The 15430-nt window shown below is 40.6% G+C and overlaps 1 long non-coding RNA gene across 1 annotated transcript; it reads right to left on the bottom strand.

The window, feature by feature from the left end:
- Positions 1 to 1763: 1763 nt before the first annotated feature.
- LOC110976157 (uncharacterized) lies at positions 1764 to 4293 on the bottom strand. Its single transcript, XR_015426028.1, has 2 exons — positions 3463 to 4293; positions 1764 to 3302 (listed from the first exon to the last, which is right to left on the bottom strand). It is a non-coding gene; the product is annotated as an uncharacterized LOC110976157 (long non-coding RNA).
- Between the last annotated feature and the right edge of the window lie 11137 nt (positions 4294 to 15430).

The following is a 15430-nucleotide window of genomic DNA, read 5'->3' as shown; positions in this document are numbered from 1 at the left end:
TGACAAAGTGTCATCATTCAAATTCTTCAAAGTATGACCTCCTTATCCAGAATAAGCAAAGAAACATTATTTATATCCAACAAAACACGGTTCACACCTTTGGCTGCTGAACCACCGTGCCGGGGAATTTCAAAGGTCTCTGGAAATACGCACTGACCCTACAAAACCCAACTTTGTTTACGAAGACAAAAGAATTTTAAAAAGTTACCGATTAGCTGGAGAAAAAAATACTGTAGCCAGTGTTTATCATTTTTAGCTGACGAGGGCTTTGTCCCTCCCATAAAGCAAAGGAATTCAAACAAACATATCACAGACCACCTCTGCTACAGGCAAAGAGCTTTAATCTACACAACACTGGTCGCCCACCTTGGACATAGAGGAATTCTACCATATAAATAGGTGAGAAGGTTCAAATAATTAAAGAGCCACTGGAAAATGTCAACAAAAATGCGCAATGTATCAGTTGTCTTGCTACTATAACTATTGCTACAACTATAAGACATACCTGTATGTCGGAGGTTGGTCACGTCTTGTAACCTCTAGGGTGGTGGATTTTTATCACTCAACTTTTTTAAACTTTTGGCATAATACGTGGCAGGTTCACCATGGTTGGGGAGTTTTCTAGGTTGTAACAGCTGCATAAGAGACAGTTGTTAGGTGAATAAACACACAAAAAGGTATATAAGCAGTTCACCGAATAGCATGCTTGCGAACTACAGTACAGTAAGCTTCATATTCATTACTTACACCTCATAATAATTTTTCCAAACCTGAATTGTTTAAAGGAACCAGGAAACAGATATGCTTTTTTAAATTTCACTAGAAACCCCTGAAATTGCATCCTTGGGTTTCAATAGCCTGATTTTACTTTTTTGTTTTTCAATTTTAACCCATGTTTTGATGCGTTTTGGTTTTTATGCTGCTATTTGCATATTCATGAGCAGAACTATGATGTCATCCAAGGCACTGAATCTCAATGTTGCACTGATTTGTGAACAGAAAATTTCTAGATTTTTTAACCACTGCTATGGCAGATTTCATTTTCTTTGGCAATTTACTGCTGTGTAAGTATATGGCAATAATCCAGCAAAAATCCTTTGCACAGAAATGTTTCCAGATAGCAAATTTGGGGTTCACAATTTGAAAATTAAAACATGCATTCTGACCCATGTCTTCCTGGATTTACATCAAAGCAAAAGCGCCCTCACTTGACCAGAAATGCTTGGTCAATTTTAATTTCGAAAAAGTGTGTCGTTCAGTTCACGTAACTTAAAAAAAAGTCAAACAGTCTTCATACATGGAAGAAGAGTTCAGAGATACACAAAAGTGATTCTAAGAAAAATCTATTTTCTGGGTTGTTCTTTTTTAAAGAACAAATATTCAATCAACTTATTGCCCACTTTAATAAGCAAATATTTACATATTATCGTAATTTGCGCGTTAAAATACTTAAGCGTCTCATAACCCATTTCCATAACCCCAAACACGGAACATCTCCCTTTCAAAACTTAAGCAGCAAGATGCAAAATTTATGATTTTCTGTATTTTGTGCTTGTTTTCTTATTTTTGCCACGTTTTTGTACTGAAAGACTGGAAGTTAGCTCAGTTGCAAGAAACTCTAGCCAGTTATGCGTGAGGGCGCCCTCTGTTTCATGAATACTCTCCGAGGGTGCATGCCAGTAAGTAAATTCCCCCAGACAGCGGTGAAAAATATACTTCAAATTTTTTTTAAAAACACAACTCCCACTGGTGTTCAGGCCACATAGGAAAATGATGATTGACATCTCGTCTTTTATTTTCCTTTAAATTTTTGATGGATTGATAAATGACTTTTTGAGAAACTCACACCTACAGGACCACCCCTGAAACGATGGACATTTCCCTAGCTGGGAAAGGTAGCCATTTGAATACCCATCCCTTTGCAAAACGTCTGAAGTACCACTTTCTGACCGACTGAATGCAAATTGCTCAGACTTAGCCAGAGAGTCGGCGCCATATTTCTTCCATTCCCTAATTCAATGCCTCTCAGGACTTTCTAAAATAGAATATCTTGAGTGGATAACATTTTATTCGTGAGCTCGGCGGACAGATTTTTAGCCTATTTAAGTAGGTGCACCCCTGAGGTCAAAGATGACACAGTTTGATGATTCCGTTGACCGAAAATAATTTATTATGTACCCCTAACTGTAAAGGTTCCTGTAGGCACCACTTATCGTTAAATGCAACCACAATAGATAATTCTATAGATTTATTTTAAGCGGAAACGTATCGTACATTTGCGGGATTTTAAGGGTACATTGGCAGTTTTCTGTGTAAGATTTCATGTGTTGGGTACATGGTCGGACAACCTGTAGTACCATGTATGAAACCGGAAATCGTTGGCATAGTACACCATAACCTTTTCATGGGTCAATAATTTATCGAATATATTTCTTTTAATTGTTATTAAATTAACTACTTTTATATTTGTTTTCCAAAACTACAACCGCCACCAACATAATCTCTGCTGCGGTCCCGCCAGCAGCAATCATGGGCACAGTACAAATTTTGACTGCTTGAGGTGGTGTCGTAAAACTAGTCTCCCTAGGTGATCCATGGAGAATTCTATTTTAGAATGTTCCATCACTGAGAGAGGCTAGTTTTACAACACATCGAGAAAAAGCAGTCAATATTTTGGTTTATCAACACCTCTCCCACATATTCTGCTTAAGCGATAATTGGTTAATATAATCTTAATGTACATAAATTAAAAGATACGCCCATCTGAATAAGAAATTTGCCGAAAATTTACTCACACTTTTCAAAGTACCCCTTCACGAAACATCGGTAACCAGAGTTAATATTTACGAAGTAAATATTGAATAGTTGAATAGTTAACTTTCACCTGCAAATCGACTAGTTCTGACCTCTGGGGCTGTATCCGAATAACTTAGCTGCGGCCTCAAATTACACCAGAATCTAAGGCAGTGCATAGTTGTATTCACTTCCCATAGAGTTTTGTGCAATTCAAGCCGGATCCAAAGCATTCGGACTCAGCCTAATTGGACAAGCATCATACATGTACGCGGAGCTAAGTTGGGTGTCATTGTAGTCGTTGTTCGACCAACTTGTGACGTAGAGAGCGTGGCACATTTAAGTCGATGTTGAAAGCACGCTTGTAGAAGCTAGTCAATGCGGGGAAAGCGACTTGGGCACACTCGTCTTGAGTCTTTTAATGACCAGTGGGATCAGTGACGTTGTTTGGATGGCTCCAAGAATGATGAAAGCTGTGTTGTAACTTCTGGAGTGGTCATAAATCCAGCCTGAAAATGAAAAACGAAAGGAAGTGCAAATGTAATTCGATTGCCTTCAGTGCTTGTGAAATAGCTCCCTCCTCGAAAATATCAACAGCGATTCTTATTACAAGTTGAGTTGAGTCCGTCTTATTCTGAAATGAAACTCATTGAACGTCACATTTTTCACCTGGGATAAATCCAGAGAAAGGCCTAGCTATTCCAGACAGAAATCCCATCCATCCGAAGGCGCTGGCCATCCTGTCAACCCCAAGGAGCTCCTTCACCATGACGTCAACCAAAGTTATCACCATCCCCATGCCTGACAAGAAGAGGGCGGCGTTAGCGAACAACGGCCACCACGAGGTCATCCAAGGGTCAACAAAAAAGGAGACAGCGACGAGAGTAACACTCACCGCCATGATGCTGGTACTCGTCCCCCTCCCTGTATACACTAGGCCACTACCTAGTATGCCGGAGACCAACTGGACAAGCGCGGCAATTGTCACAATTATTGTGGCTTCTTCATTAGAGACTCCAATGGCAACGGCGTGGGGAACAAAATAAATGTACCACGCTGATTGGCTGAATCGAATAGTCACGACAATAAGAGTTATGGTCCAAAAGTCCACGTTCTTCATTAAAGAGAGGTCGAGAGCTCCTCCCATTTTCATACAAATATACCTCAGAAACGCCAGGATACTGTAGTTGACGTAATTTTCTGCTTCCTGTTTATGGGAAGTATGAGAAAGTAGCTGGTAACCGCCTGTTGTCCTGTTCCCAGTCTCTTTTGGAGGAGGAATCAACAGGGCGCCACTCAAGGCAAGATGGGCACCAATGGAACCGAGAATAAGCATGGCTCCTCTCCATCCATACGTGTTGAGAAATAGCTGCACTAGAGGCGGTAGACAGACCAGGCCAATGGAGGAACCAGTCCTTGCGATCCCCGAAGCCAGTGCGAAGCCATTCACGTCGTAATGTTCACCGAGTGATGAACGAGTCAAGACGTTGGCTAAGCACTGTCCAATAGCTATTAAGAAAAAAACCAAGAAAAACAGAAAATTAAAACTTGCAGCGTCAATCCAACATACAAATTCGTTGCAAACAAACGTGTTCTCCTGTTAAAAAGTAGAAGCTTCTTTATCATGTTGGCCTAAATGTGCATGGACTCTGTAACTTGAAACAAGAATATGAAGAGACGTAAATTAGGAAAGACTGTGAGAAAGTAATAAAGGAGCTTTATAGCCTCGGTCGCGTAATTGGCAATTAGCATCCTTAACCAGTGGAATCTCAACAAACCAATGCCATCAGGAATATAGGGGCCTAGTCTAGCCGCTGTTCTATTGACGCGCTGAACTCAACTGTACATAAGTACGGCAGGAGCAAAACAGTAGAACCGCAGTCACAAAAAAAGTCAAAATTTGCTGTCATCGGCAGTCGAATACAACGGTTTTGTTTGCTACATTCGCAGTGATTCTTTCTTAGAAGTTTGACCACGCGAACTTCGTGCATGGTAATATGGGTGAACAAGAATATTTACGGCATATAAATCATGCTATGTCACTGTACTTCAGGAGAACAGGATGGCGCGGCAGACTGGCAGACCCTGCTGAGCCAAATGGCGCTGCCATGTCAAACGCAGAAATTACTGCTTTCACCGGATTGTTTTTGGAGTTCATGCTTATCTTCTTCTCTGCCGATTTGGTAGCAGTTAATATTTATGACGTCGTAGAGGTTAATTGTTTTGACCAATGAAGTTATGGAAACACCCGACAGGTGTGGTCAGAAGTAGAAGCCATTCCTGAGTTGGCACCAAGCCAGGAGTGTAATAAGCACGCACGCTTTGAAGGTTTCTTAGAATGATTAGTTATGTCCTAAGACTGGTTTTAATGTTTTTGCCCGTGCAGGTGTGCATGTCGATCAGGCGACATGCCCTGGCAAGCGCAGCCGAATGACAGTACCAGTAAAGGGCGCTATATTCACAAGAGACGGACTGCCAGAAAACCAGTCTTGTAAAATCTGGCAGGCTTAATTTACCCAAACTACCTCACCCGCTCAAGTTACCATGAATAATTGCGCACGTGCACTGCCGAAACCCGCGCGCTATGCAGACTGGCACCCTTTAGGCTTTATAAACAAAAAAACTACGGTATGACAGGTGTGCAGCGATATCCCTTTCACATGCGTACCACGTATTTGAATAGAAAGAGAGTGGTCATATTCATCGGGCTTGGGAACCAGACTTTACAATACCCTGCCTCTTGCTCCAAAACTTCTCTCAGTGTGAGCCCTCTCTCCATCCTCTCTCCACAAATGTATGGAAGCCGATAATATCTTCGATAATCCTCATGGGGTCGCAGGGGAGGGCAAGAGGGGGCACTTGACCCCTCCCCCTCCCCTTGAAAAAATGGGGGATATTAAAGCATTTTATAAAAATGGAATAGATAAAAATAAGAGAGGAAATGGTACGAAAGTTACAGATTTATTTTTTTTTAAATCGCCCCTACACCCTTTGATGGGTTAATCATAATTATCAATTTTCGCCCGTCGTCAGGTTTGTTTTATTTTTTCCTCATTGCAGGTCAAAAAATACCCACCCCCCGGAAAACAATCCTGGCGACGCCTATGGTGGCCCTCCATCGTCAGTTTCGTTATTTGTACCATTTCATTGAACAGTTGCACCGTTCCATTCGAAGATTTAACCATTCAGTTTGACAATTTCCGGCAATTTTGCTATTCCATTCGACATTTTCACTGCTCTCTGTTTAACTATTCTAACTTTAACTATACATGCATGAGGCTAAATTTCATATTTACGTAGCATTTCTTTTCCTAATTCTGTAGTGTTTTATTCGGTTTAAGCCTTCTAGAGCACATACAAAGAGTTTCAATATGATCGATTTTAATGTTGTGCACACAAAATCTTCAAAACGAGAAGGCTCAACAGAGGATTGGCAAGTTGCTACGGATATTCCGTGTGGTTCACGAAGGTCCGGTCAAGTAACCGCCGCGCACGGTCGAAGTCATTAATTTCCATACGTCGAATGGGAGTAAAACATAAATGTGGACCAAGGTGTCTCTTATTTATGCAACTAAGCGAAAGCTTTCCCCGAATAGCGAGGTATATAGCAACAGTGTCTTTAGTAAGGAGAATCCAAATTATGCTCACGTGAATTTAAAGAATTAACACAGTTACCAGATTTTATTCAAATTTAACTCACAGAAGGCCTGTCGTGTGAACGATCCTGTGACTCCGTTACAATACGGATACCGGTATACGCCTATCGATTACAATAGTATCTGGACAAATTTTACATTGGGTGCGTTCGATTAGCTTACACGTGTAAGTCAAACTTACACGAGAGCGTTCGTTTAGCCATCACGTGATGTTCGTGCCTGCCCTGGTGTCAGCCACCACTACCCCAGCTGGCGAGCGGGTCTCTGGAGGCTGCCCGAGTGTAATGACGTCACGGATGGACTGTTTGAGCATGGACGTACATGATGGAGTGAGGCGGGGACTTGACCTTTTTCCCAGAATGCCTTGGAAAACACACTGCAGCGTTCGATAAGCCTCATTTTGAGGCTTCCCTTGAGTGTAACACTGGTGTGTTCAGGGAAGCTAATCGAACGCACATATTGTATGAAAGCAGGCAAGCAGAACACGTCTGCGCAAAATGGTCAATGAGCATATTTACCTATCAGCAGAGTGAGTGACAATGCAACCTGTAGGATATTGGATGACACTGATGTGGTCACAAATCCTAAGCAGACCAACCCGCCGGCTACCATGACAACGGCTCGTGGGCTCAGCCTCCGCCCCAAGGGCCCAGCTAAAGGTGCTGCAAAGAAATCATTATGCTGCTGTGTTATTGTGATAACTATGCCTTTTATTACATAGTATCTCGTGAAAACAATTTTCCTGGGTGATGGATGGAAACTTTGACATTGAATGGGGAAAAAAACGTGCATGACTGATGATAAAAGAAAAATGGAGCAGACAAGTTTTGTTCGTAGGAGTTTTGTTCGTAGATTTATTTGGAGATCGTAGGAGAGGGAAAAAAATTGTCATTAATCTTCATATGTCTTCAATCTGTTGTATTATACTGTAGTGGCCTGTAGTTTCGTCAGCGCGTGGAGCGAAAGCTAATTAATATGCAGCCCGCGAGCCACATTGTGCCTTGCGCGTACAAAGTATGCGCAGACAGAGCCTCAACATCCATTGCAAGAGATAGTCTCTTGGGGTCCACATTTCATTCCTTCATCTAGGCCTTACTTCTTTATTAATCGAGTGTAAGTTACTAATTTATAAACACTGTTTTGTTGATAAACAATGCTGATTCCAGTGGATGCAATGGTTGAGAGCAATTACACTGTGCGTTGTTTTTATGAATGGTGGAGCAATGTGTTCAGCCACGGCTTTATGGCTGTGCCCACGGGCGTTGGGTGTTCTCGAACTTTCTAGAGTACGGTCTTTATCGCCGCTGCGAACTGACCAACGCCTAGCTCGAGACTTTGGGAGCTTAATTGCCTGCATGCTCAGGCCGTCGCCAGCAGACCTAGCTGCAGAACTCATCACTGTCTGAGCTACAACACCGGGGGTTCGTTTTGAGGTGCAAACTCAAGTGCTGAGATGAGACTGATGAGTCATTTAGAATAACTACTTCATAGCATATCTGGTGTCCGCTCATCGGGGGGGGGGGTAATCTTGGTGCCTCATCATCCAATACTGGAGGATGGACCTACCACCCCACCACCAGGGGCGGCCTAGAACTCCACGTCCGGTTACAGAACCTTGCAACATCCAAAAACGGTGCAAAAGCGACAAAAGTATTATTTTTAAGTAATTGCTTCAACATAGTTTTTACAAAATAAATGTAGGCGCGGAAACATACGTGCTGAGCGATAAATTGAATGAAAATACATGCCCTTTTGCATCCAAACACATTACTGTAGAAAGCATATAGAGACATGTCATCCTACAACTGCTTAAAACGCAGGTGATTGAGCATGACTCGGCACTTTTCCATTGCTCCTCGTCACAGCCGTCCTGGACCAGATGTACGATGTCTCAGTACTCTCGTTTGTTTATATTATATTTATAGTTTATATGTGTACTAGATTTGGTGCTTGTATAGTACACAATAGTTTGGCAGTACTGTTCCATTTTTGCTAATTCTCATGATTTAGGGGTAGGGTTGTTGAAAAGTGCGTTAGCGATCCCAATTTTCATGACAAAGCTCTTTCACCACTCAAATCAAAGCTCGTGAACGCAAGCAGTTTTCTGAGTGCAAAAAGCTTGTTTTTGATAGTAAATGTAACTTTTAAACTCATTTGTGTTCCCGAAACGGGCAAGGATGGAGTGTTTCACGGGTGCCCTCGGTGCAGTGTGGTCACGGGTTCCACAGATACAGGAGGTTTTGGAACAGCTGCAGGTTGTAGAAAACGGAAAACAGTTGACGCTGGGATCACATTTTGAGGGCACATAAGCCAAATCTGTCTTCCAAGGAATGGTTACAAATTTGTTGGGGGCAGGGAAGGCACAAATACCTTCCCTTGCCACTTCAGAGCAAGGTTTTCGAGTGTAAGTCTCGAGGTACACAACAACAGAAAAAAGAATTATACAGTTTTCGAATAATACGGCCCTATCCCAGGAACTACTTCTTGCTTCTCCTGATTATAGTTTGCTCAAGTCAGTGAAATCCAGTTACACTGCGGGTGACATCATGACGAATCTTCTGCAGCTGAAAGAACTATCCAACTGGAACTACACAAATAGATTTCGGTTTTGGAGAGGGGCCGCGGAGAATGTTCATACGTGCGTAACCACCACGCGACTTGATCTACATATCCTAGTTTTATTTTCGTCCTCCATTGTAGCATCAAGGAGGGGAACCGAACCGCGCTTCCTATATGCAGTCCGACCCTCAGTCAAATTCGTTTATTACCATACTTTTCAACCAAATCCTAATGAATGAAGGTAATAAAAGGAATAATGCGTGTCTGAAATTATAAACGAGCAATGGTATTTAAAAGGGACGGGGCTGTTCATACAAGCCGGGGCGGGTAGTGAACAGCCTACACATAGTAATACACAGCAGAAATAAACACGATAACAAACATCTAAGAAATCTGCTTTTCAAAAATTTGGAGAAGAGAAATGGAGGTTTGTATTGTTTGAAACCATGAATAAACCCATGGAGAGGTTCCTTTGGGAAGTAATCGTTGAAACGGAAACCAACATCATCAATATATTATAATTAAAAAAATAATGTGAAATCGACGCAAAGTGAGCAACGCCTTAACCACATGTCAATGTATCACCAGCGGGGAGGGGGTACAGTAAAAGGTTGTTGGCAAGGTGGGATAGAAATCCATTTTAGTCGAAAACCCTCGGAGAATTTCTGAAGTGACTTTGCCCTAAACGGTTTGCAGATTCTTTTTAGCGTATGGGCAAAAGGTGGAGGTTAAATAATAATCTCCTCTAAGCGAAGTATTTGCTTGTTTTTTTATCAATAATATTGATACTTATTCGGAGTACTTTTCGCTCCGCTTGTCTCGTCTCTTAATGATGCATAAACGGACTTCCTGTATAGTCCTACACTGCCTTTAAGGGGCTGTGCCTTGCACACTTAGTACATTTCTCATTGCAATTCTTCAAGATCTGCTGCCTATGAACACGTTGAGATGGCTTCCAAGTTCGACAACTTCAAGCCAGTCTTGACTTGAGTTTGATTTTAGCCTTGAAGAATACCCAATTAAGAGTCGCCTGCCAGCTACGTTGACCTGCAGAGTCTGTGAAGAATGCCTTCGTCAGACAAAAGTGAAATGTGTTGTGTACAACGGATGTAGAATTCCGCAATGAAGCCCAACGAAATTTGTTGGACGAAATCAAAGTGTATTTCCATGGAGAATGTGTGATATAAGGGTTAATTTCGCCGCTAAACTTTATATTCACTATTTTTAAAGAAATCTATAAGTATCCTTACAATAGTACTGTTGGACTTACCGCAAATATCCCTACCGCATTCTACAAGGGAAAACACAGTCCCAGTGACCCAGGTATCTGTTTCGAACTCCTCCACCACGGACACCAGCAGAATGCCTAGTGATTTTAGGATCATGGAATTCATGAAGAATTGTATGAAGACGGCAGCTGTGGCGAAAATTCCTGGTGTAATTCGCATCATTGTGTCATTACCTAGGCTACTATTTGTATCATAGGCTATATGGCGGAATGGATCCGGAATTAACCCCACAGTATAGAGGCCTGTTCAGTCTATCAGCCTGAAAACAGATGATTTGACAGTCCAACCTCCTCCTCAGCGAACGCGCAAGAGATGACCGCAGATGGCGGATTTCAGATGGCTATTTTCAAGGTTGAAAAAGGAGACGGGATAACCTTTGGGCTGGTTTGGGCGCAAACTACCACCGACTACTAGTCAACTGTTTTTAACAACGCACACGCGCAATACAGATACGCCCGGACGGCCCTGGTCAAAATATTTTGTAGAATCGCATCATCGCTCACAGGTTGATAACCAGTGATGCGACCATGCCCTAAGGTACAGTCGTTCGTTCAGGTGGCTTTTGGCAGATCTATAGTTACGGAACATGCAACCAAATCCAAGCAGTAGACTTGGTGACAATAGACAATGTGTCGTAAGCCATTATTTTCCGTCAGATTTTACCTCTGCCATAAAAACCCTGGCGCCTGGCATGTCTAAACGAGTCATTGAGTCCCTCCTAGAGGGTACTGTTCAGTTCAGTTCGCTTTATTTTCCACATAATATATGTTACGGTACAGAAATAGTTTCACAAAGTGTATATATGTGGATGGGGGCCCCCAAAGAAGCAGTGCTCGTCGAGTGGGGGCCCCCAGGTACCAATAAACAAAGTTCCACAAACTTCACACGAAACACTTTACAAATAACACAAATAATAAAATACAGCACATGTACATGACCAAGTAGCCAATGCCTGCTGCAACCCCATGAGAAAGAAATTAATCATTACTTAAATAGTTAGTAATTTACTTTTATATTTGTGTTTGAATACGGAGAGACAGGAAGCACATTTCAAGGAAAAATCCATGGAACTCCATAACTTGAGACCTACATGTTTCACAGTAGATGGTGCGAGCTTAGTACGCGCATGCGAACGCGCGATGCAATTCATCACTTTGCCTTGTAAAGCGCTGATGAAAATCTTCATTTCTTAAAAACACTGAGCAAATCGATTGTTTTAGCGTTGATACATAAAAGAGCCCAACTGGAAAGAGCAGATGTCAGTGATCTTTGAAGTATTACAATTGTAAAAAAGAGGATTATTACACTCACTAAAATTAACATTATTAGTTATGTGTAAGGCTTTTTTTTGTAATTGTAAAATTCTATTAATATGACCAACACAACTATTGCCCCTTGCAAGAATTCCATATGAAACGTATGGTAATATAAGGGTGTTGTATAGAATCATTAATACATCATGGGGAAAAAAATATTTCATTTTAGAGATTATACCTATGTTTCTCGATATAATAGTGGCAATGTGATTAACATGCTGTTTCCATATAAGACCATCCTTACTGTATACGCCCAAAAATTTGATACAATTTGTTTTTGTAATGTTAATTCCATCCACATTGACAACAGGACCTTCCTGATAGTGCCTTTTACTAAACAAAGGAAATCCGTTTTTTAACATTGAGAGTTAACTTATTAGCTTTCAATCCAGGATGATACTTGTTCCATTTCTTGGTTAACGGTATTGAAAAGCATATCTATATCACGGTGGCTGTAAAATAAATTACAATAGTATATTAGAAGATTTATTAAAATTATTGATATTACACTGAAAATAACAAAGGTCCCAAAATGGAACCCTGAGGTACGCCACAGTATAGATTAGGAGGAAGAGATTGGGTACCATGAACAGATACAAATTGCTGACGGTTAGACAGGTAGCTTCTGAACCATTACAGGGCCACTCCTCAAATTCCATAATACTCCAGTTTAAACAAAGGTATGTCATGATTAACTGTGTCAAAGGCCTTGGATAGGTCCAGAAAAATACCAATTGTTGATGAAGAATCATCTAAATCAGTAGATGTTTTATCAATAAGTTGAATCACAGCATGTGTAGTTGAATGATTTGCACGAAATTCACACTGGTCATTAGATAATATTGTATTTATCTAAAAACTGCATAGTACGTTTGTAAATGAAGTAAGTACAGAAATTGGTCGGTAATTACTGACAACAGTAGGATCACCAGTTTTAAAAATCGGGGTGACCCTAGCAATCTTCATGTCATCAGGTACTACGCCAGTAGAAGTATTTATGACCAATGTCAAGGGCAAAAAGATTACATGGATCACCTGTTTGATCAATGAGCTATTAATCAGATCAAAACCTGCACTCGTTTTGTTTGGTAAACTACTGACAATATCAAGAACTTCATTTTCTGTGACTCGAGAGAGGGATGGGGAATTGGGGTCAGCATTCAGTAAATAATCAGTGAATTTAGAATCATTGGAGTTAATAGCATTTGAGAGTTTTTGGCCGATGGTAGAAAAATAGTTATTAAAATGATTTGCAATGAATTGTGGATTACTAACAGCAATGTTAATTAGATTAATTTGGGATGGTAAATTATTCATAAGCACGCTATTAATTATTTTCAAAGTGTTTTTGATATTGCCCTTTCCCCTCTCAAACTGTTTGGAATAATATTGACCTTTGGAATTACGAAGGACATTGACAAGTATATTCTTATAACGTACATACTTGCAGCGAATGGAGTCGGTGGGATTGGCAACGTGTCTGTGATAAAGCTTATTCTTATGATTAATAGATTTACATAAACTTGGAGTTACCCAAAGGGATGTAAGGGGTTGATTTCCTTACTTTGGGTTTATTCTGAATAAAAGGAATCTGTTTATTGCCACTTGCTTGAAAAATATTTACAACTCAGATTAATAAAGGCAGAGTTGGCATCATTTGCATGTCAAACTGATCCGATATATCTGTAATTATAATGCCTGGGTTTGGTTGGGGTAGTATATTGGAAAAAAAATTGTCAATAAGCGTAGCAGAAGTGTTTGTTACTCTGTCTGGTTGACTGATTAATGGCAGGCAAGAAGCTGTATAGACAGTGTCTAAAAATTGTTGCGGCTGACTGCTATTGTCACCGTGACAGCTGAGTAAATTCAGGTTAAAATCACCAGTAATGAGGCAGAGTTATTTTTAATTACTTACATAGTTAAACAAAGACTGGGAGCATGTTGAGACTTTCTCAAAATTGGCATCGGGGCGCCTTATGTGAAACTCCTACAATAATATTTTTTAGCATTATTTGGTGCAATGATTTCTACAAACGTTGAACCAAAGGAGTCGTTATCTATACTATCAAGATCAGGTCTTGGAACATATTGGAGGTTAGACGATATGCAAATAGCGACCCCACCATAATAAGTGCACCAGTTTTAGCAACTATGTTTTTAGTCAATAAAGTATATCCAGGTATGTTAGGACAGTAGTAAATGCCTCACTGCTTTCAGTAACCGTAGAATTGAATGTGACTGGGCTCAAAAACCTCTGATTTATTATAACAGTCAACGATTTTGTTGGTGAGATGATTATCCAGCTGTGTACAATTGGGAAATTTCAATTTATTTCCTCACATTGATCTGGTGTGAATCTTGCCGTGGGTTATTCTACATGTTTCTAGCTTGGGGCAATACCTCCATTGTTGTGTTGTTTTTTCTCCTTCCTAAAAAGGTTTTCCTGTGTAATTGTTTCATTTGCCCGCAATTGTCTCACATTTTTTAACAGTCTTCGGGGAATAAACTGGTGTGAAATTCTTAAACTGTAGTTTATTACTGATGTTAAGCTTATCATGGGTATAAATTAAAGAAACCTCGTTTGGTTTTATGTTCTAATTTTTATATCTCGGTGCAACGATATATTTCCATAATTTATTGCTTTCCCTTATCCCTTTTAAAGCTATTGTTCTTGTGCAGTTTTTTGTTTAGTTTGTAACTGTCCTGGTGCTTAAACAGTCCTTGTGGGACAGACTTGTGTGCAATCTTTAATTGTAGCTCAAAATTAATAAGGATGCGAGCTCAACATGGATACAATTCATGCTCTTAAACTGTGTTTGTTTTCAGTAGTATTTTAATGTGTCTATAATTAATACTTACCTTGCCAAGCCTTTTCAGGGTTGCTCCGCTGTTTTTTCGCCTGAGTCTAGGTCCCAACCTGCCTTACCCTCTTTTTTCTCTCCCGTTAGTCTGATGTTTTTGTCATTTGTTTAGAACTCTGTATAGTGAATGTTTTAGTTGTTTTACCATTGTGTGGTTTAATGTTTATCGATGTAAACCTTTCCATAAACTTCTTACTGTGTCACAGATGTGAATTACAGTAAAGATATTTCAAACCTGTCCTCGATGACCGAGGACTTGCCCACGTGAGGCATGCGCCACGTAAACTCTTATCTGTACGTTAGTGGACTGCAACTTCAGTTTCTGGAACCAAAATGGCTGTTCTTTATGACCGTGTGCAGTACATCGTGCAGCTATCGTGTGCTAATTGTTTATGTCTAGTGAGGCATAATCCGCTGATTCCAAAAATTGAGACGCTCATGTCACAACTCTCTCTATAAACAGCTGTGATGTACTGATTCGACTCGGAACCCAACCGAGCAGAATCTGACTTCGAATCGGAGCTGACTGAATGTGCTTCAGTCGGATTGGGACTGTAGAATGTGGGGTTAAATCGGATTGATCGTCTTTTCCTTTTAAATTCTATTTCAGTTCTACAAAATGTGCGTTGTTTTGACTGGTTTTTAAAATTAAGCCCGATCTTGTTTATTTGCCAGTGCTGGTAAAATTGTTATTAAGGTGAGGAAATGGGAAGGTTTGAGTTGGATATGTTCCATTTTTCGTCCACGTATGGTAATCAAAACCCCAGCTGACATGATACGTTTGTTTGAACCCCCCCCCCGCTCTGAGACAAAAAAGGTTTTAAAAAGGGACGGCCGGGGGGAATAAGAGAAAAGAACTAATTTAAAGTGAGTGCACCAATACCATTGTAAACAATGTAGGCTACGTCATACATATGTTTCATGATCGTTTCCACTTGTCCACGAATATGTGACAT

This window comes from Acanthaster planci, linkage group LG07 (assembly GCF_054643075.1).
Source record: "Acanthaster planci isolate LZ-2023a linkage group LG07, COTS_SCS, whole genome shotgun sequence".
In the NCBI taxonomy this organism is placed as follows: Eukaryota; Metazoa; Echinodermata; class Asteroidea; order Valvatida; family Acanthasteridae; genus Acanthaster; species Acanthaster planci.
The sequence above is the reverse complement of the archived record's forward strand: the minus strand, read 5'-3'. Positions and strand labels throughout refer to the sequence as shown.